Source organism: Ambystoma mexicanum, chromosome 5p, assembly GCF_040938575.1.
Source record: "Ambystoma mexicanum isolate Mex_15411 chromosome 5p, UKY_AmexF1_1, whole genome shotgun sequence".
NCBI lineage: Eukaryota > Metazoa > Chordata > Amphibia > Caudata > Ambystomatidae > Ambystoma > Ambystoma mexicanum.
The window spans coordinates 230,947,037-230,971,263 of NC_090930.1; positions in this window are offsets into that span (position 1 = coordinate 230,947,037).

Genomic DNA, 24,227 nt, shown 5'->3' on the forward strand with positions numbered 1-24,227 from the left:
GTGCCGTTTTGACAAAATGGTCCCCCACAGTGCTATACTGGAGATGAGGATTCAGCCTGTGGTAGAAAAGCACAATGGTAGGAAAATTAAACCACTGCCACCAGCCATTTAAATTAGTGAGAGTAACTGAATGTACATGAGTAGGTAGGAAAAGGATGTACAAATTAACCCCGCAGCACTCTACCTAAAATGGTGTGTGCTGGACCTACAAATAGCAAAGGTAAGTAAAGTCAATTTCACTTTAATATTCTTGGAAACAGTAGTTCACAAAAGAAAATGTATTTTAACCTTATGATAAATTTATCTGTGAACTGAACTGAAGATGCTGTGTGTCACCATACAAAAAGTAGATGACAATTGAGTTTGTCAGATTCCAAAAACAAAGAAAACACTTAATCGAAAACAGGTCAAAACACATGAGAGAGTGAGAAAAAGGGCTCACTCACATAAGGGTTAAAATTAAAAAATCTTAAGTCCAGCAAAAGAGCTGGGTGTCTCTAAGGTTGAAGGGAATTTGCAAAGAAATCAGAATTCTCCCTAACAGTGATACCTCACAACTTTGACGACTGAGGAAGAGTGTATGCTACCCCAACAAGACGTGATTTTTGTTGCGCCAGATTGAGCACATCTTCAAGAAAGGGATGCTTGGAATGGTACAGGTGGCCCGGATCTCTGGCTGCGCAATGAACTCTGTGAGTAAAAAAAAAAAAAACATTACATGAAATGTTCTCGTTTCACCTTGAGGATTGCAGGGACTGCTCCTGTACTGTGTGTGAAGAAGCTGTTTACTTCCCTGAGGTTGCAGTTCCTTGGGAATACTTGTGCACCTCTACCCATGCCCGGGAGGCTGTGGGTTGTGGAGGTAAGTGGTTTGGATGGCTGATCAAGTAAAAATGTGTACATGGACTGCTATTCCAGGGTCACAGTATGCCATTAAGAGGAACACTTCTGAGTGTTTTATTTGACTGTGTTCCCTCTATACCTGTCAATATGTCAGATGATGCAGGTGTGGTCCAGGAACCAGCCATGCTTCCCAGACAGTAGGCTTCCCTGGTAGCTCTTATGGAGTTCGACATAATGTTGGCCCCGTCCTGCCAAGGCCTATAGTGTGTCCTATGGGTGGAGTGCCTTGAAATATACTTCGATGTCACTGGAGTACTGAATGGCAATGCAAAGGGGTCTATGCTGTTCTTTTACTTAACTTTAAAATATTTATAATGTGCAGCCATGGATCCGTGGGCATCAGGGCGCAACATTCATAGAGACACAACTACAACATAGGGCTGTTTAGTAGAAAGCTGATCATCGGAGTTCTATTTGGCAGGACCTGCAGTGCATAAAATACTCAAGACACTGCACCCAGTGAATAATTCATATACGTGAGTTCTTCAGACCAATGGATAATGTGGAATCTGAGCAGTTTCTATTGAGAGACGCCAAGATGAGACACTTGACACTTTCCATGAGATGCTCAGGTTATTGGTGTTCACCTGTGTGCTCCTCAATGAAGAAGATGAAATAAGGGACCCGGATCATTCAGGATTGATTCTCTGTAAAGTTGGCGAAGCAGATACTGCCTGCGTCAGGTAAAAGCAATCAGAGAATACTCGAACTAGGGAGGTCTTACAAATTGGCATAAGTGTGGGCATCACAAAATGATTCTACACTCAAGTCGATAACACAAGAGGAATTTGTGCAGTTCATAAGACATTACAGAGGAAATTTGTGAGAAACAGTGAAAGTAAGCAGAAAAAGTCATCAGATACAAGTGGGTCTACATTACCAGGCACAGGCAATTGCCCTGCCAAAGGAGATTCTTGTGGAAGATGTGGTCGCGTCAACCATTTTCGAAGAGCATGCCAAGCCCAACTCCCACTCTCACAGCTCAGAGTAGAGGTCAACCACACCAATAATTCATGAAAAGGAAACCATAGGTTGCTGAAGTAGATCCATTGTCCACAGAAGCTGAGCTGAAAGGGGTTGAGGAGGAGGAGGGTGAGAATTTCTTCATTTCCAAATTGATTGGTCCTGGAAGACGCTGCAAACGCCAACCAAATGTGTTATGCGCATCCAGGGCTCATGCAAACCAGTGTTGATTGATACTGGGGCATCCGTAAGTGTAATGGCAATGTCAGACTCTCATAAGTTAAGAGTCAAGGCCCCAATGACGGACATCAAAATATGTATTTTCAGATTTGGAAGGTTCATAGCTCTTCAACTAAAAGGGGTTTTCATTGAAACTCGGATCCATGGTGCAAGAACGATTTGTACCACGTTCTTCATCACCACAGTGGGTGCGGTCAATTTGTTGGGCTGTGCTGCAGAGCAAGAACTCCAACTTGTGATACTGGGGCATCAGTAAGTGTAATGGCAATGTCAGACTCTCACAAGTTAAGAGTCAAGGCCCCAATGACGACAATCAAAATATGTATTTTCAGATTTGGAAGGTTCATAGCTCTTCAACTAAAAGGGGTGTTTATTGAAACTCGGATCTATGGTGCAAGAGCGATTTGTACCACGTTCTTCATCACCACAGTGGGTGCGGTCAATTTGTTGGGCTGTGCTGCAGCGCAAGAACTCCAACTTGTGAACTTTGCTTTAGGAGTCTAAATGGAAGACGTTAAGTTCCTCATCCAGAGATTTGCACCTGTGTTTAATGGCATACGCTGCATGAAAGGTAATCCAATCTGGTTGCCTATTGATGAATCATTTCAACCGGTTGCATTGAAACACAAAAGGATAGCATTCCACCTGCGTGGGATGCTGATTAAGTAGCTTGAGAAGCTAGTTTCTCCTGACATTATAAAAAAAGTGAAAGGACTGATCCCTTGGGTCTCCCCAATTGTGTTGGCCCGTAAACCAAACCAGCAGGAATCGGTCAGAATCTGTGTGTATATGAGGCTGCCAAATAAAGTCATTAGAAGAGAGTGACATATAATGCCCACTATCAATGACATTGTGGCTCATTTGCAAGGGCACCATCAGTTAGTTTTGCATCCATCCTCATGCTACATAATGACTTGCATCATGCGCAAAGGTTTGGTTAGGTGCAAGCAGCTATTTTTTGGTGTTTCCTTGGCTGTGAAATTATTACAACATGTGATAAGGATGGGCCTGGCAGGTCTACAGGGTGCTGTCAACATCAGTGATGATATACTGTTATATGCTGAGTCTGCAACTGAGCATCTGGAGTGCCTTGAAAAGGTCCTGGAAAGACTGGAGGCATTGGGGCTATCTTTGCACAAATATAAATGCAAGTTTATCCAGATGCAGCTGAGTTTTTGTTTGATATGTGTTTAAAAAAAAAAAATCATTTCAGCAGACCCCCAGAAAGTCAAGGACATATGTGAGGCCAAAGCTCCGATGAATGTGTTGGAAGTGCAAAGTTTCCTGGGCATGGTCACATACTGTGGCCACTTCAAAAAGTATCTAGCTACTGTGCCAGAACCTTTATGAAGCCTAACTAATAGGGACAACCTGTGTCAAAGGACGCCCCCAGAGGAGACAACATTTGAACACATTAAGTCTGCTCTGACATCGATCTCACAATGGTGCTGTTTGATCCTAGATGCGGCCCACTGTGAATGGGGATGCCGAACACTGACAAAGGTGTTCAGGATAGCCCATGGTCATGGATCATGTCCTGCCAGAGCTCTTTATCAATTCTTGTTTGAATACTGTACCACTCCCCATTCATCCATGGGAGTGGTCCCAGATGAGGCTCTGTGTGGCTGGTGCCCAAGCAGCCTTACACCCCAGCATGAATCCATGACACCTATCTTCATTGATGATAATCAGGTTCAGGCTCAGACCCTTAAGAAAGTGCTACTACAACACGATTGTCCCGCCTAAAACGCGCAAGGTGCGCGCCGGTGGCTCCAGTTTTCCCACCCAGGCCGCCACTCACTGGAACGCACTGCCACCTCACGTAAGAATGATTGAGTCCCACCAAGCTTTCCGCAAGCCATTAAAACCAAGTCTTTGTATGAAATGTACCTGACATAATTCTGTAACTGTATAACGCATATCATGCATCTTATGTAGCTATGCCTGTATCTGTGTAATCAAGAGACCTCTGGTCACCTGTCGGACCTCTGAATCAAAGTCCAACAATTTCTTGAAACAGCGCCTCGATGCCCCTGGGCTGCAAGTGCGCTACACAAATGCAAATAAATAAATGAATAAGTAAATAAATAAATAAATAAATGGGCTGAGAGAGGAGGTCAATGACAGATAGTCTAAACCGTGGACAGGGCAAATGTTTCCATAGTCTGGGAAGGTGATCAGGAAAGGAGCAATGAATCCGATGTGTATGATTTTCAGGAGGAGCGTCTCATAGATAGGGTGACTGATCAAAATGAAGATCACCCTGCTGGACGACGTCTGTGTCCTGAGAGACAAAGCAGATGACATCCAGCACATTTGGATGACTATGTTGTTGATTACATGTTTGGACCCCACAGTTCTGTTTGGCGTGGTGGGGAAGGAGCTGGTTGTTAAAAAGCAATACACCCTTGGTGAGAAGAGCAATGCTGTTTTTGTGCTCAGGGTGCATTGTTTGAATTTGCATTCATGGTTATCATAAAGGATGAGTGATAGCTGTGAGGATATGTCTTTAAGGCATAGGGAGTTGTGTACGTCACGGTGTACATGTAATTAACATGGGATACCTGTGAACAGCAGAACCTGTCTCTGTGTCATTGTTTTAGCCGCTGGCTCTGGCACACAGGGACTACTGCTGAGGATGATACCTCACCACACCATTCACAGGAGCACTCTCCCAGTGGGCCTGATTCACAAGGATTATTTCAATGGCATTGTGCCATTTAACAAAAGCACTTTATAGATCAGGCCCTTTGCCTTAATCTTAACGTAATAATATGTTAGACTTGGGGTAAGATTGTGTACAATAGTACACAGGCTGGCAACTGTGCACCAACATTTTCACCGACTTTGCAGTGTACTGCTCAGTCAGGGCACGTAGTGGTGCAAAATATCAATCACTAGCAAACCTGCTCGAATACATTCCCAAAAAATGTGCATTAAATATGTTTTTGGGTTTGCAGAGTTTGAAAAACTCATTAAAAAAAGGTGCGTATTAGATTCTTGTTAAGTTAATGTCAGTATACGTTGATCAATAATTTTGTAAGCAGACATTTGAAAAGATCAGAGCATTTTCTTCCAGTGGAAATGTAATAAAAACAAAAATGTTTTAAAAAGTGTCACGTTTTATTGGAAAGGACCACAGTGACGACTGTGCGCAAAATAACAGAGTCTTGGGACATATTTGGACATTGGACATCTGTGCAGATCTACTCTTTTGAGAAGTGCAAAGACATTGGCGAAGGGCAGAAGTGAAAATCCAAAATCCACGATCATGTGCAGAGAGATCTCGACTGTAAATTAAGCATTAACGTCCGGAGAGTTAAATACCGAAAGCACCGGCGCAATGACACATTGTCCAGTGTTAGAAATCATGAGCATTTGCAGAACAATGATTGGATGTCCACATGCACTTTGTTACATTCTGGAGTAACACATAAAATGCCCAGTAGAAAATGTCATCCCACAGTATGAAACAACTGGACTGGCTGCACCAAAATGCCAATCTAGCCCCGTAATAACACATACCATGACTCCTTTATCAAAGATGTCCAGTAAAAAAATGTCTCTTGCCACAGCAAGAAATGGCTAGACTGGATGCACCAAAATGCCAGTCTAACCACTTAATGAAATGTTTAATTCTTGCTTTATCAATGATGCCCAGTAAAACGTTGTGCTGTCACTGCATCATTTACTTCTGAGAATCTTTGATTTTGCCCTGTGCCCCCCCCCACTCACCAGGCTGGCACAAATGCACGAGCGCACACCAGCACATACATCCAAGCAAAATGTACTCACTCATTTGCACGCTCCTTCACACAGCATTCACTTGCACATCCATACATCACATGCTCGCTCATTCATACGTGCACCCAGCACCCACCCATACACCACACACTCATACATGCATGCACACACAAATGCATTCATAATACATATTGCTGCCATAAACCCAGTGTGGACTCTTCTCTTCTCTGCACGCCCACCTCCCTGGAAACATGGAAGCCCTCAGGCTCCCACACCTCACAAACCGGAACTAGGAGCATAGAACGCTTCCCAGTTCCTGCACATTCATGCAGGAACCAGACTGCTACCCTGTCACCAGCCAAGAATCTTTGAATGTGTGGGTAGGTGGGGGAGTGTCCCTACACCTGCTTCCCAATGGCCCAGGCAAGGTTAACAAAGCAAAACACCTTTGGCCTTGCATGGTCCACGTCCATGAGCGCTGGGGAACAGAACTGTCAACGAGAAACCATGTTGCCCTTTGACAGTTTACATCAGCCAGGAGCACTCCCTCAGCTGCAGAAAGCAGCTGTTTACATTGGGCTGCCTGATTTTTCCAGAATGGGTGAGGGTACTGGGGAGTTGGCACCCTCTTGCCCATTATGGATGAACCAACCGCTGTCACAAATATTCCATCAGGTTTCATGCCGTCTCTCCAGAATCAATGTGTTATCTGCATGGTGGATCAGGTGATCAATACTTGCATTCAGCCACTCATTGGCACCCATTACGAATCCCACATTACACTACATATTTTTCAACTTTTGGTGTGCAAAAGACATGGGGCATTAAGCATACCATTTCGCAAACAACTCGAAAATACCTAAGCTGGTTTTAGCAGTCTTTGCAGCACTGAGAGAAGAACCAAAGTGCCAGCAAGTGCAGCTTCTTTCAAATATCGTTGTTTCCTTCAGCAGAAAAAAGCATGTGTCTAAAAAGCAAAATCTTAAACCATATCCTTGCATTACTCCTCATCTAATGAGCAAAATGGCAAGAATGTCTTTGCGAGTTTACCCAAACCCACTCGTCTTTTTGCGGTTATTACTCGTCAGCTATGTTCTCTCTATATTGTGAATTGCGAACCCCAGTTGTACTTGTGGAAACAACCTCAGAGGAAGAAAGGATGCTTCACACATGTTTATTAAATGATTGACTCTCCCCCAGCTCTTTGGGTTTTTCAGTGATAGGCTGAACAGAAACTGATTAAACATATCCGCACCAACAATATTTTGTAATAGACTTGAAGAAAACAGCCTTTTTTTTCTTTATGAAGTAATACATGTGCATGGCATTGCGCGTTTGACTGTACCCCCAAACTGATCCTGTCCTTTCAGTGATAGATGTCTGCTATGAACCCCATATTGTGTAATATTAGAAACCTCAGTGAACCAATTCTACTAAAAAAAAGCTCAAGCTCATGATTGCCTGATGTGTGATAGAACACACACGCTGTCTTTATGTTTCACTATTTGAACCACAGAGGATATGAAGAGGCTCGAGATATGTCTGATTTTCCTTGGCAGTAAACGGTTGATGCTGGAAACCGAGCAACAAGTTAGTGAAATAGAAAATGGATTAAAAAAATTTAAAAAAATCTGTTGGCGAGGGAAGAGGCGGACTATGAGACAATCTGAGACACAGAGGGGATGTTTGAGGAGTAGCCGTGCAATCGGTTGTTGTGAGGAGCTGGAGAAGTGACTGTTGTGACGCAAAAACGCAGTGAGTATCAAGCATGGAGGAGGCAAGTAAAACACATGAGGATATCAATCCATGTGAGACACCACAATAGTCTTGCAGTCTGGAGAAGACACAGGCCTCTGCATCAGTGGGAAGGGGACCACAGGCTGAACAAAAAACTTGCAGCAGTCACAATCCCAGAGGTTTGAAAGGCTGTGAGGGTTGCCAGTCCCCCAGTAGCTCTGGCACCAATTATGCAAGTAATTGAGAAGGCTCTAAACTCCCCACCTGGGCAACATGATGAAACAGGGTTTAAGAGAGCATAGAGCTTTAGCAGAGACGATCCTAATGAGAGTAGACCACGAACCCTAAGGCAGTTCAAGAGTCAAAATGTACATTGCAGGAAACCCGTTGAGGTTGAGCTTGAATATTACATGTTTTATGGAAGTTTTGGTTTCAGTAATCCAGAGAATGCAATGGTTATTTCAGGCCAAATGAACCAATGACAGCGATGCTCTATGGGAGTAGATATACCAACACATTCCAAGAGTCTTTTGGAGATGGCAAGTCACAGGCAACAACAATACGTCTTTTTATCTGATTTGTGGATACATCATTCAAAATTGCACAGTGGCACTGAAAAAAGGAACAAGTCTAGAAATGCTTAATGGGAGTTCAAAAAACCATTGCCAGCATTGGTAGTGACAAACGAAGGCAATCAGAGAGACATTGAAGTATGTGCAGAGCACTTTCTAATGGGCATTGTGATTCCAACACTATAAGCAACAGGACAAAGAACAAAATGGAAGTGTGTATAGATCCACTAATAATGTTTATTAATCCGGTCAAGTGGCACAGCGAGTAGAGCGCTCGCTTTGACACCCGTGCAGAGCCTGTTAACGCAGGTTCGAATCCCGGCAGGGCCAAACTCAGCCTTTCATCCTTCCGAGGTCGATAAATAAGCACCACACACCGTGGGTAATAATAAGCAGCGCTCGGATACCTGAGGGTTTGTAGCGCTATATAAAAGCCTAATTATTATTATTATTATTATTTTATTTCATTATTATTTGCACATTTACAAAGTGTGCTAAACTCAAGTGCAAAAAGGCGCTCTTACAACATGTTACATGAGTTAAGGGAAGGAAAAAGACAGTTCAAAACGGAAGTAGAAACACTCTTCAGGCTTTACACAATGTTAGGTGACTTGTGAGCACACATGCAAAAAAAGAAGCCAGTGAGTCAAGTGTAGCCAGGTTAATTGCTTCCTATGTAAAAACCCTAAGAATTCCAATTGAGGCAAGGGTAAGAATCTTAACCTAATTATGAGAATTAAAAATGCAAGCGCTAAGGACACAAAGTGGGTCAAATGTGAATTAATCTAAAGAGGAAGGAGGTGGAGCAGGTAGAAGAGTTTCTCAAAGAAATCTAGATCTGTGAAGTGAGGAAGATGTCTGCTATGCTAAGAGGGGTCCCAGCCAGAAGTGTTTGTTGGGATCTTAAGTACTTTGGTATGTGTGCCTTGGTAGAATTTCTCTCATCAACCGAAGGGAAATCTGTGTTCCAAAGTGCTATGTGGAGACAACATTTCTTTTTTGCGGTTCTTTTGGTGTTGTTGCTTGGGTAAAGCCAATGTTATGTGCTATTCATCCTTCCATCCACGTCAAGTGGATGAAACAGCGATGTGCCCCTAGGTATAAGATTAAAACATTTGGTGAATCGGATACAGAAGCAGTGACATTATTAGAGTTTTAAGAGCTGAATTGTACAGGCACTTCAATAAGCCACGAAGTCCCGGCAAAGTCTGTTAGCTGTCTGGAAGTTGGAACCTCAGAACCTGTGGAGAGAAAACGTCTGTATTGCGTTTTGGACTCTAATATATTCGGTACAAAATTGGCCCCGCCCTCACCACCAGCCAACTGCTAAATACAGCTTCACACATGCACCAGCGCATGCGCACAGAGAAGTCCCGGCAGAGTCTGTTAGCTCTTTGCTGGTCAGTGGACATGGATGTGGAGTAAGTGCCTGTACCTGAGCTGGTATTGGTATCGCAGTGGCCCGTGGTAATACATATTGTTGAATATATGCATGCACGTTTGCGAAGGAAAAAGCAAATGTGAGCTTCTGTGAAGCCTGTACATAGTCAATGCAAGAGTAAGCAGTCTTAGCGTCCCGTCTTGAATAACATAACAAGCCACGAGTTGTGACCTGCAAGCTGACTAGGTAACGTGTAGATTGTAGCTTCCGCGTCTGGCTGTGTGCAGTGATCCAGCTGTGAGCTATCATATTACCTAAAATCAGTATTAGCCCTCTCTCAAAAGCTGGGTTAATGTGTTGGGATAACAAAAGAAGGGAAAGAAGCAAAGCGTGAAATCAAAAGTGTAAAATATATTAGAACACAACAAGGTTAAAAGGTTCAATGGTCTATTGTGAAATATATGTTGCTTATGTTTGTTGTAGAGTTTCACCTTACTTAAATACTTGCCCTCTCAGACTACGCCGATGTTTGACTTAAATGATACAGTCACACAATCACACAGATATTGAATGATATTATGTGAGAGCTGTGACTTCTATTGTACCGTGTGTGCAGTACTTGACTGGACCTTCTTTTATAGTCCTGTAACGTCTGTACGTTCTGTAAAGCACCTTGGCATGGTGTAGTGTTCCGTAGTGATCTTGAGACCGGTGTTTGGGATTCCACAAGTATTTTTTTATAGAGACCCTCTTGGTCTTGAAACACAGTAGGGTTGTGAGTTTGGCAGCAATTGGCTTTTAAGGAACCGCAGCAGTTTGCTACATAGTATTCCATAATAGTACAATGTTTATTTGCTGCTTGCCTTTCTTAAGAACCCCCTTAAAAATTATATGAGGCAATGGTCAGTTTTCAAGCTGTGAATAATCTATCTAATGAGGAGGCTGAAGAGCTGAAGGTTCCTCTAGCAGTGTGGCGCTGCCGCAGGATGTGTACACCTAAGATTATCACAAAAAATGACATAATGCTGAAAACTAAGAAATTAACAACTTTCTTTCCAAAATCCTCTATACTTGAGAAAGCTGAAGAGGAAAAAGCTGTTAGAGAAATAGTTTCAGAATTAAGTGAATCTCTGAGCTGTATAGGGTCAGAACGAATTGACAGAGTGATTATACGCCCCCTGTTACTGGGTAATGAAAGGAACGTGGGGAAGGAGAGAAATTTAACGTCACTAACGGATTTGCTCTAAGAATGTCCTCAAAGCTCATTTGTAATCACCATGACCTTGCAACAAATTGTGAAGGTCTTCATACTCATATCTCGGTGTTAGTCCATAATAACCGACAGTTGCAGGACTTGATTGAGCTCAATGCATCAAAAAATGTTGATCTAGAAATAGAGTTATCCGATGTAGAGTACATTGGCTACGACCAAGAGAACACGTCTACGCCAAGTGTTATGAATATCGAACCTGAGGTTTTCTTTTCTGAAAAGAATAATCAAGTACCATCCTTTCTAAAAGTCGCAGAAGTTAATTCTCTTTAGTTCTGAAGCTGTAGAGGTTTTAAGTCACCAAATGCTACCAATGGTACCGATGCAACAATGAGTAGACATGTTCATAATGTGTCTGAAACGAGTTTGAGTATAACATCTAATGATATGTTCTGGGCCTTAGATAACATATTAACTATGTTGGTAGGTAAATGTGAGAGCCTGGAAAATAAAATTGATATCCAGTCAGTCAGTCAGTCAGTCAGTCCGTCAGGCAACCTTGCCCTTCTTCCCCTACTAGACCTATCAGCAGCGTTTGACCTCCTCGACCATAAAACCCTCTGTAACCATCTTTCCTCAGCAGCACATTTCTCCAGTGATGCAATTGCCTGGATACAATAATTTCTGAACAACAGACCACCAGGGTGTTTGCACCAACAGCTTCTGCATCTCCATCGACTGTCACATGTGGGGTACCACAAGGCTCTTGTGTCTCCCCCGCACTCTACAACATATTCACAAAGCCTCTATTTGACAAACTTGACCACCTGCGCATTTCATATACTAATTACGCTGATGACACACAAATTCTCATACACATCACAGGCAACCACAATACTGACTCACAACGACTCAATGACATATACCTTGTCATCCAAGCATGGATGGCACAACACAGTCTTTGCCTCAACGATGACAAGACTGAGCTTCTCCTAGTGGGAACCCAAGCCAGAGTCAACAAACTTGACAACAAATTTAACACCTTCATCATTGACGGCAATAATATCAAAGTTTCAAAAGACGTCAAAACGCTAGACATGCACATTCGACTCCACCTTCTCGCTAGGAAAAAAAATCAATGCCACAGCAGCTACTACTGCTTACACATGCAAGCTCATTAATGCTTGCAGGCCCATCCTGACACCTGATAATTGTATCACTCTGGCCAGAGAGCGTGTACTAACCAAGCTTGACTACTGTAATGCACTATACCTAGGCACTAGTCAACATAACTTACGCAAGCTTCAGATCTACCAAAACAACGCACTCAGAGAAGCATCTATTTCTCCAGAAAACTGCACATCTCAGAGATGAGACGCAGTGTTCGCTGGCTCTCAATCAACCAAAGAATAAAACTCAAACACCTTTGTGATAAATTCAAACACAACACCTCAGTAAGATAAACTAGATCTTCGCACTCCAACTTCCTCATCATACCTAGGTTCAACTGCATAAAGCAGGGGGTAAAAGCCTCCCAGTCCTCTCAGCTAATACCTAGAATGCTCTACCTCCTAACATCAGACTAGAACCCTCCTTCCATAAATTCTGGAAAGAGGCCAAAACCTGTCTCATTCTGAATGAAAACTAACCCTCCTCTTGGTCGGTTCTTGTACACATCTAACCCTATTGTGAATATCCACCATTCGAAGTGGCTCAGTTATGCAACAACACTATGGGCCTCATTACGACCCAGGCGGTAAGTTGCCGCCTGGGCCGTGACTTTACCACCATGGCGTAAACTATGTTTATGCCATGGTGGTTGGCGGACTTACCGCCCCATTCCGACCTTGGCGGGGCGGTAAGTCCCCAATCCCCATTTACCCTTCCCCATTCCCATTTTTGCCCCATAGGGCATAATGGGAGTGGGGAAGGCGTTAATTACGCCACCGTAAATTACGGTGGCGTAATTAACTCCATGGTCCCTTAGCGCCATGGATTTTAACACCTGCTAAAAGCAGGTGTTAAGTCCGCTATGGCGCTAAGGGACCTCGTACTCAGGCGGTAAGGGTCGGCGCTGTTTACGCCGCCGTAAAACCCTTACCGCCTGAGTCGTAATGAGGCCCTATGTCTTGTATAAACTGGGTAATACCCTGCCTCTAAATTAGGTAAACTGTGTGAACGAATATGCCTGTAACTGTAAACAACGCATCCCTACATGTACCTACGCTGGGTGTGTAAACTAGGTAATACCATGCCTGTAAATTCTGTAAACTATGTGACTGAATATGCCTGTAACTGTAAATAATGTATCCCTATATGTACCTAAGAAATATGCCCAGTTGCCTCAGGGATTGGCGCACTATATAAATAAATACAATACAATACAATACAATTGTTGATGAAAATCATTAATCATACTCATAAGACACTAAAGGATATTAGTACTGAAACTGAATGTAGTCATAAAAATATATGTATGTCTATTGCTGATGAAGTTGCTGTTATTCATGCAGACTGATATGCAAATGGATAGTTCCCATCTGTGAAAGGTACAGTGAGCAAAAAGTAATGGCTGCGGAATCTTAAAGTGGGAAAAAAAAACACAGAACAGGTTATCATGCCATGTTCTTTCTGGAGAGGGGCGCCTGCTAGCTTTTTTGGAAACGTTTGCAAGGAACTTGGTGTTGGTCACCTTGAATTACCTGGGGGAACCCAGACGTGGACTACCTGCTCACTGTACTCAGAGAGACAAAGCTTCACCTCACTGATGAGGCCCAACAAGGCTGAAACACTTGTATGTGGCTGCTGTTGGTACTCTTGTTCAGAAGGCAATTGCCATAGCATTTCGGTGCTGGACTGCCCATGTGGGCGGGACTAAGACTGATATGCAAATGGATAGTTCCCATCTGTGAAAGGTACAGTGAGCAAAAAGTGATGCCTGCAGACTCTCAAAGTGGGAAAAAACCACAGAATAGATTATCATGCCATGTTCTTTCTTGAAAGGGGCGCCTGCTACCTTTTTTGAAAACATTTCAAATGTCTTGAAGAATACTAAATGATTGAAGGCCTCTTGTTCTAATGGTAAAAATAGGTACACTAAAACAATGTTGCAGGCTATTATGTACGTAAAGATGTTGCCAGCACGCAAAGCATTCAATGGTAAGGTAAAACCGAATCATGGTAAAAGACATTGTACCCCCACCTCTGTGATCTCTAGGCCCTTTTAACTCCACTGCACTTACACCTAGTGTTGAATGGACAGTTCCAACCGACTTTGCTATAACTAACTTGCATTCTTGGCCAGAGTCTGTGATTTTTGGTAATTCTAAGGCATTGGGAATTGGAATTATACCCGTTAGTACACACCCGGGTAGTGTTCCACTAATCGGTAAACTAAATCCAACCAGAATTGGTGCTAATAAACAGAATAATCTCCTGGATATGTGGGCTGTTAATGCAGCTAACCCCACAATACCCAATTCAAATCTGGGAGATAAAGATGAGCAGTCTTATACTATGCATAAAGCATTACAGTTGAAAGCAGCGTCCAGCAAATCAGAGTCTAGCCCCCTGAATTGTGCTGCTGTCCTACGAATTTTTAAGTCGATTGTTCCAGTAAGAGGAATAAGTACGGATGATATATGGATTGTGGATCAAATGGAGCACACCCCTGAATATATATCAAATATTTGGTTTACTCTCACCTCCACCCTATACTATGTCTTGAGATTTGAAGATGGTCTTTTTAGATTGGGCTACTTATCTGGATTTATTATGCTGCCTCAAGCAGAGACACATGCTGTAGTTCCACCTTCAAGATTAAATGCTAATGCAATTAATGTAATGAATGCTCAGAGTGGTGCATCTGCGTTAAACTTTATTAAAAATATTATCCATAATCTGACGAATCAAGATCCTATACTTATGGCACCTTCTGATACGATTGGCAACCAAAATAGTGGGAATAACAGGAATGTTGGTTTGAATCAAGAAGACACCCTTGCTGCAGTAACAAGTGAAGCAAAAGATGCAACACTAGATGCATATTGGAAATGGTTGCCAGCCGCCTTTAAAGTTTTTTTTACATCACAGCCACGATGTTGAGAACATGATGCTATCCTGGAATACGCAAGGATTCTCCCACATATTTGTGGAAGATGGATTTGCAGCAAATATTGAGAGTTTTATGTTAGTAGTTTTATAAGGGAAATGGTTGGTGAATGCAATTGAATACGATGGTCGGACAACCCCACAGCAGGCAGCCACCAAGGGAGTGCGTGGTCGCCCGAAGGGTGGTCTCCTCCTTTCCACGAAACATCCATGGAAATAAGCAGGCCTTGGGGTGAGTACATCGCATGTTCAAGGGGCAGAGAAGCACACAGAAACTGCATTTCTCAGCAGGCAGTGTACCACACGGGCCTGCCAGCAGTGAAAGAGCCACACCCAATGGTGTGCGCATGAGCAACCCACACTCGCGAGGCGCATACTTGCAATTCCATCTCTCGAGGAGATCAGAGGTGTTCCGAAGAGCTCCGGCAAGGCACGCCTATGTGGGGCAAGAATCTGCCTGACCATCACAGGCCCAGCACCGATAAAAGATAAGTGGAACAAGCTTTTGAACCACGTGTTATATCACAGACTAACAGCAGTGCTTGAGTGCATGTTTACTACGCGGCTGAGACCGCAGTGTGTTAATGTTCCGGATCGGGGGCTGAGACCGCAGTGTGTTAATGTTCCGGATCGGGGGATTAATCTGCATGAAAAGTAACATGCTCATTCAAGCAGAGCGAACATAGCACTGAGGATGCTGCTGTTATAACTGTTATCACTGTAAGTAATAGGAAGGCTCTACTATAAAACTGTTTGAGAGAATTCGGGCTTACCCTTGGATCTAGAAGCGTGGTTCCTGAATCCTGACAGTAAAGTGAAAGGGCTCTGGCAGCGGTCTAGAAGCAGAAACCTGACCAGATGAGACTGAATAGAGAAATGAATAATACATAAACTGGATGAAGGATGAAAGAATGAAAATGAAAGGGAAGTGGAAATGTGATTAGACTAATCTAATCTTACCATGTGAACCGTGGGCTTTGGAAGACCTGTGCCTTTGAATCTAACAGGGAGGAAGATTCCCGTGCTATCCGGTGGATGATGCTTGAAGGAAATACACCTAACGTTAGGTAACAGGGCTGTACACAAAGAGACAAGAGGATATGGCAGAGTGTGCTGATTGAGGGTGCAAGCCTCCTTTTTAGCCACATACCGAACGAGTACCGGGGAAAGACTTGCAGGAGAAATATGCCCAATGAAGCTTTGTAACCGGCAGGCTGGAATTCATTAATCTGTTAGCCCGTAGGTAAAATGAAAGAGGGAAAACAGGAAGCATAAGTCTTAAATAAGCCTAAGGTAATTAGGAAATTGGAAAGCAGTAGTTCAAAGAAGCGTACTCACAGAGCGTAGCAGTTCTCTAGTGAGAGTAGCAATGCGATTATTCGTCCGTCGGGTATTAGGATATGCGGTCCAGGAAGTTGGGGGCATGGCTACCAACTCTTTTCGAGTGGGTAGAAACGCTAGACTGCTGAGGTTAGTTTCGCTCAATGCCATACTGCAGGTATTCCGAGGCAGCCAAACTACATGAGGCGGTGGACTTGACATGAGAGATGTAACAGCTGCATGCAGTAGGCTCTGGGAGATAGCAACCCCGAGCAGCGTGGTCACCGAGAATACGATCGAGTGACCACATACTGGCAAAATGAATTCTGTGAACCACTTCTACCACTTCCGCTGTGCATACTCACAATTTGTCTTGGTATTTTCCAGCAGAGTGCTCAGGATATGCAAAACATTACCAGGTCTGCATGAACTCACCCCAGAGAGGCTGTGGGGAAGAAAGCTTCAGCTAAGTGCATTTAATTTCTTTTTACACTCATGTGATAGTGACACAGTGTATGTTGTCTGACACAGTGTATGTTGACCAACAGCTTGAAACCTATGTTAGCACGCAAAAGTGTGTTATGTTGAGTACCTATGTTAGCACACCTGATGGAGCTTAATGCAGGGTATGTAAGAAAGCCAAGGTCTCTTCTGGCTGAGCTCCAGGTAAAGGCTCAGTGCAGATTGCGCTCTTCAAGGGCAGGTGCCCGCAGTGTACTTGGGCAAACAGTGTGAATGTGGTGTGTTATGAGTGACAATGCGGAGTGGAACCACTACGCATAGGTGAGAATCAGCAGCAGGAGCCGCAGGGAATGTTACCCTAAATCCCCCTTCCCATCCAATACCTTTTCCTAACCCTCTTTCTGGTTATCCTGAAACCCTCTACCCATCCAACTGACGGACCCTAACCCTCTTTCCCCGGCTGGTTACGGTGGCCTGTGGTTCGTACAAATCCCAGGTGCCAAGACCCAACGGGGAGGCAGGAGTTTGTGCTGCCTTTGTGCCAGACAAGATTAGGCTACAGACCTGACAAGGTTAATGCTCTAATCGAGAATTGAACAAAAGATCTAATTATGACAAAAATATTGCCATTGCAAAAAAGAATATGCGGTGGGTCATAGCTGTGCTACTTTATCCTGTGCTAGGCATAACTGTAAGTAATGATACCAATCAACAAATAAAATCAATTAAAAATACTTACCGTTGTTGGCTGACATCTTATAATTCCAGGTGTGAGCTTGATCTCTGGAGACAAATTGCACTTTTAGCTAAGCAACAAAAAGCCCAGGGAAATATGGCAGGTCATAAGATGCTCAAAAGATAGAGACCTCCCAATTAATTCTGTGTCCGAACTTCATTGGGAAGAGTACATCCAGTGTACTCTGGGATCTTTAACTTCATCTTAACCAAGAGTAGCATTGCTGGAGAGTTCTTGGGTGTTTTTAGCAACAGCAAATGACACTTACAACATCATTGCTTGTTTAAATAACTCTTGTGCAGCAGGTCTTGATGGGGTTTGCAATAACTTGCTAAAAGCTTCACCAAATGGCTGGACATGTGCCCTGATTATTCTTTTTAATGAAATTGGTTGTCAAGGTATTCTTCCTGACACCTGGAAGAAAAGTAATATCTTACCTGTGTACAAAAAGGGAGCATGGAATAATCCAGCAAATTATTGTCTCTTAGCAATGCTGGACATACCTTCTAAAATGTTTGCACGTGACCTCTTAGTCGATTTAAATAACTGGATTTGGGATAAGATTCCCACCAAATAAGACAGGGTTCATACAAAAATCTAATACCTCTCACAACATCATGATCTTAACCACCACAATAGAATATTCTTGGACACGCCATGAATCTAATTTGTACTGCATTTTATAGACTTCAGTGCAGTATTTGACTCGGTTGATAGAAATAAACTTTGGACCAAACTTAACAAATGTAATATACCCTCCAGCCTGTTAAAAATTGTAATGTTACTATACCCGGGGACTACTGTGTAAATTCAGTTAGATGCCTTGGGTAAACATTCAAAATCATTTTCCACATATCTTGGTGTCAAACAGGGCTGCATAGTTGCTGCCACATTATTTAATCGGCACTTAGCAGATCTCCTAGATTATATGACAAGTTCTATAAATTGTGCTGCAAAAGTAGGAGCTTTTACCTTTAATTGGTTGGTCTCTGCAGATGATTTGGTTTTGTTGGATCATACACCACATGGCCTACAGATTTTGTTAAATGTCCTTAGCAACTTTGATAAAAACAATAATTTACAGGTAAATAATGATAAAAGCAAAATCATGGTGTTTTCTAAAAACTGCGTAAAACATCAAAAGAAATATATCTGGTCTCTGGATGGTAGGAAATTGGAACAAGTATATACATATAAATTACTAGGGCTGATTGTCGATGCTCGTTCGAATTGGAAATCACATTGGATTGAGCTAAAATGTAAATGCTTAAAGGTAACATAGAGAACTAGCCAAGTACCCCCACCTCAACCAGCTCGCCCATATTGCCTATACGTTGGGAACCAGAAAGTGAGACATGTGCAGTACCATTGAAAGTACCAATACCACAGAGACTCCTGGAAGTAAGGTTCCCATTAAGAAAGCCATACCTGCATACACAACAGTATGATGCCCATTTGAATGAAATCCCTGAAGAAGCAGGACCAATGAATGAATATGCAGAATGGTGACGTCACACGAAGCAAGCTTGATGTACATAGAAGAGATGCAGAGACAAGAGAATGCAGATATTCTATAAGGCATCAAGAAAGTACAAAGATAAGTGAAATATTGGGCTCAAGCTGAAGAAACTTTTGCTACAAAAACAATGAAGATATCAAGTCATTTTACATGTGTGCATATGCAAAGAAACGCAAGCAGATGAAGTATTCTTAAGGGTAGCTAAGTAGTGAATAGATTGCGGCAAGTGTCAATCTATACATATATAGGTGCAAGTAAAGAATGGATGATTCCACTATGTGTTATAGCAGAGCTGGACCCGAGAAAGAAGTCCTCTTTTCCAGTGTGTTGCAGTTGAAAAAGAAATTGTATTAAAGAAGCAGACTTCAGAAAGGTGAGGCTGGATCGGCCCCAAGAAGCCAAGGCCTTATTGGACTAGGATGAACAGAAAGTAGTTACAAATCTTGTGAAAGAACAAAACTCCTGTTCAGAAGACATCGACAAAAACACGGAAGACTTCAGACGTCTATTAGAAAATAATATTTTAAATGTACCAGAGGTCAGATTTGTGGTCTTCAGTCACCTGGAAGGATGAAGTTGGACAAACATGACAAATCACTCCCACACATGAAGGCAGAGCTTGCCTTCACTCACCTTAATTCTCCATAGCAAAGAAGATTTCCAAGGACAAGTTCAAAGCCTTGACTGACAGCAGACCACTGCGGTGATGATAGATGATATGCTTATTTGTGGGAAGCTATGGTTATTGGACAGCTCACCAGCACCTGGAAGTCCAGCCTGCGTGCTGCTTACGTAGGTCGAAAAGTACTGACGGATGTAAGAGTGCCAACCAATTGCAGCCAACGGGACGTTGTGTATTTAGTGACGTTCATAGTGACCTGTTTGAGGGGAGGCCTTAGTTGCCCCACCTGATATTTTTAAGGAGCCTATCATTTTCTTAGACTAGTATGGAATGTTCCCTTAGAACCAATCACTCTCTTCAATAGGTTTTTATAGTTTGCCACGTAGGATGACATTAGTAAATATGTAGGTTAACGTCATCAATGACGAGGTTTTCCTATAAGTGCAGTGTTTTTTTTCTGAAAATCATTGAGACTATGCTGTGAGATGTCCGTTGTACTCCCTGTTTTAGAAAGTTGATATTAAAACAGTTAACCTTTTTGCCAACTACCTGAGCCATTTTGATTATTGATGTTTGAGTAACTTCTGCATCCCCATTCATCTCATAGTATTGCTACCTTGTCTTAAAGGGCTGGGGTGACTCCCCCAGTTCAGTAACAAGAGCCATTAGTAGCTTTATTGGCAAGACCATGGGTATTTCTATTGAAACAATATTGTTTCTTTATAATGCCAGAATGAAATCCATCATATGTGCGTTGAAATTTGGGGTTACAATTATCTTCTCCAACTGCAATGATTAGAAGCATTGATATTGCGGAAATTGTTGTGACTTCGTCAAAGTGTCAATAGGATACAATCTTTTGGAATTTGATCTCACGAGTATCACTACTGATGTCAATACTAGAATATCATTGAGCTATGAAAATATGCTATTCCTGATAATAACACCATTGGAATCTCCTTCTTGGCTGCTTTTAAAGCTGTGGATAATTGTCTGAAGATAGGATGTCTGGGCAAGATGATGGGCTCCCATAAAATATGGAATGACAAGTTCTGAGTTTGGCATATGCTGTTGCAAATTATAGATGTCCAGTAGGAAGTTTTAAAACATGGTTAAAAAAGCAGACCAAAGAGGTTAGTTCTGAAGCGAATATTGTAAAGTTGGCGGCTCTTAAATATAGTGGCGTCTAGTTAGAGTATCGCATGAATCGTACATTTTTCCCATTATACATTAAAGCTAATTCAGCCCCAAAAGTTATTTGTCATTACCTACTTATAAAATTACATTGTTGCGAAAACTGGGAGCATAGAGGGACTTATCACGAAGTGTCTCGATCTATTAGGTGGTGTTGTCTTTGTGGCAACTTGATACCAAAAACTTTGAAGCACCTACTTGTAGAATGTGATAGCCTGATTAGACTAGAGTATTGTATCTACAATCGTATGATAATCAGTTGAACTGCGATGACATTTTAAAATGCTGGGATCGTTTTTTTGGAGGGACAGGATGTGAACTTTTTATATTATTTCACATTATTTTACTGGAAACATGTTGAGATTTTAAAGCAATTATCTGAAAGTGTATTGTAAAAAGCACTGTCAGATTTAGATTGTATTAAGGGAAATTATCGCATAGCACTCAGATGTGCATTATGGCAGCTCACTTGTTTTTACTTGTTTTTCTTTTTAATTTCGTTTTTTATATAATGATATGATTGAATTTTTATATGTGTAATGTGTTTTTTAATTTTTCATGGTCCAATGTATGATATTGTATATACAAAACCTATTGGTTAGAAGTATATTAAATAAATAAATATCCCAGATCAGCACCACAGAGACAGAAAAGTGACCTCAAAGTGAAAGACTTTGGCAAGAGGTTTGCATTCAAGCCTTGCCCGCCTTGGCACAGGGTCACTGAGTTCATAACTGTGCAGTTGAAGAAGAACCACTGCTCATGATGAAAAAAGGTCCAGGCACCGCAACAACATGAAATAGACATGTCCAGTGACTGAAGGGAATCCACCATTGCCTTGATATTGAGATTCAAGATACAACATGTAAACCCGCATTTCTTGGTACATGGGCATTGTGTTACGTTTGGTGGGCATTTTCTTCTTCCCCTGTCTCATTACCCCTTTCACTTTGCTTCGTACTTCCAGCACAAAGAATTTGTCTGACAGACATGGTATGCTCCACCAGCAGGGGGAGTGGGTCTTGCTGTGAGTTCTTTTCACCTGAGTGCAGACGAGAGCTCCCCTGCCAAGGGATGTACGATTTGAGAATTGACTTGCTCCCAGGTGACCCAATTGAGAATATTTAATTATGTATCTACCAAATGTGAATTGACTTGCTCCCAGATGACCCAATTGAGAATATTTAATTTTTTATTTACCAAATGTGAATGGACTTGCTCATAGGTGGCTGACTGAGGTTATGTAATTATTTACTACCAGGGGTCTTGCTTTACAATTTATGTGACTGTTTATTTAAGTATGGTGCACACAAATTACTGTTAGCCACCAGGGCTGACCTGGCAACAGGAGAGGACAAGCCCTCGCACATAGCACACTGCCCACTCTACGGTCTGCCATAGGCCCTAACATGAGGCTCCACCCATCATCCCTCTGGGAGGACATGTGCACATGTCTGCAGTAAAGTGTCAGTATCCTGTGCTAAGCACTCCTACAGGTTGCTGCAAACCCATCTTTCAGACACATCAGGGAGAAACACCTTACAAACATATGAGCAGAGTCATTCTGAGTTTGGCATATCAGTAAAACATTTGTGATCATTCTGTTACTACCATTTTAGGGGTAATGGAAGTACTGCCATTTTCAACGATGTCACCAAATTATAAGTTTGACTTTGAAGTAGAGTCTGTATATACAGCATGACACTAGAGGTAAGTAAATACGTCACTTTAGTACCAATAATCATTGACTTTGCTACAATGAGAATGATCACCCACAGCAATTCTGACAATCTCACCATCATACCACCACTCAACAAGCGGTGGAAAATTGGCTTGAGTGGCTTTAGCAGTAATTGAGTTTGACGGTAATTCTGTAGAAAACCAGCAGAATAACCTCACAATTCCGAATGGGGCCCAATGTCAACAGCAGCTCCCAGAATTACAGTGTGCTGATTTGAGACTGAATGTGAGATCTCCCGTCTGCATATAAACATATGACAGCCCCCGTCCCTCCCCTCACCCCCCCCCCCCAGCTAGCAGATTGTGTTTCATCAGTATTGATTTAGCCAGAGTATATGCCATGGTCAGTGGGTGCGAACATTAACTGTAACTGATGGAAACACAAGATCAAACGTGTTCACAACTGCATTGTGGTTTTTGTGCGTAGTGTCTATCTAGTAGCAGGCAAAGCAGATATTCTACACTATAAATGCGAATAGCACTTTGTGATGTTTGTTATTTTCTGTCGTTACTTAAATCGTTTAGATCACTGGCTTTTGTTCTTCATTTTCACTTTGGACGTTAATGATGAAGGAATTATTAAAGGCATATTATTAGGAACATGCTTGAGCCATGTGGCTGGATGTCCTGCTGTTCTTCGCTGCTGTATCCTCAGCTGATGCAGTTATGTATTTCAATGAGATGCATCAATTCCAATTGTGCATCCTAAAGAATGGTCCTTCAATCAGGTAATTAGGCTAATGTTCCCAGAAGAATTGACTATGCGTGACAGATGTCAGCTTAGCGACAACATCTGCCCGAAATAAAACTCAAATCCCTTACCGAAAATAAACATGGAAATTGCTGCACACACGGGCAGATTGATGTAATAAACAGAGGAAATGCACGCTTGATTTAGCGTTACAAACATTGGCCTTTGTCAGTTAATCATCACCTGTTTTCTTAGTCCACACACCATTCATTACAAAGAGTTTTAAAGGTGTTCCTGTTTTTGTGTGGAGTAATGTTCTTTCTTACTAAACTTCTATACTGCAATCTCTCATTTCGATTCACTGCCATAAAATGACATTCACGCATTAAAATCATTATAAGTGAACATGTTCCTTGATTTTACAAGGTGAAAATAACGGTTTTTAATGTGTCTTTACTGCACACCTGGGCAGTTGGGTGGTGTAATAGTTTGAAAGCTTTTTTGAACTGCAGACAAGACCAATATTTCAAGCTAAATTGAACTTTAAAAAGATGCTTGACTAAGAGATGCTGTTTTAAATGGTGCGTGGTGCTGAGTGGTGCAAGCGATTTGCAGGGCAGTGCTGAGTGTCTACTATGTCAAGCTCGTGATTTGCTAGTTTGACGTCTCCGATTTGACATCGCTTCTTTCCCAATTTCGAGTGCTTACTACTTTTGCAATGTTGCCCTCGTAGGTAAAGGGTTTCTTTTTCCCAGCCTTTTATAATGACTCCACCAGACACCCATTCTTCTCCCATCCACACTCCTGATATGTTCCTCTGCCGTGATCCCCAAGGAGATTTAACCAGTGACACCATTTCCCAGTTACTTTCCGAAGTTGTTACACTTTTCTAACAGCCTCCCCGGCCCCTCCCTTTGGCTCACCACATAGGCACTATGTCTGACTCCTTAGATGCTCCCTTTAATCAGATGGTGCCCGCAACTTGACAACCTCATTTGTCCCTCTCTTCTCCACATTCCGCATCTTTTTCTTACACTGGCCGCTGCATCTTTCTTCCTTTCAATGTGGCAGTCTGTGCCTTTT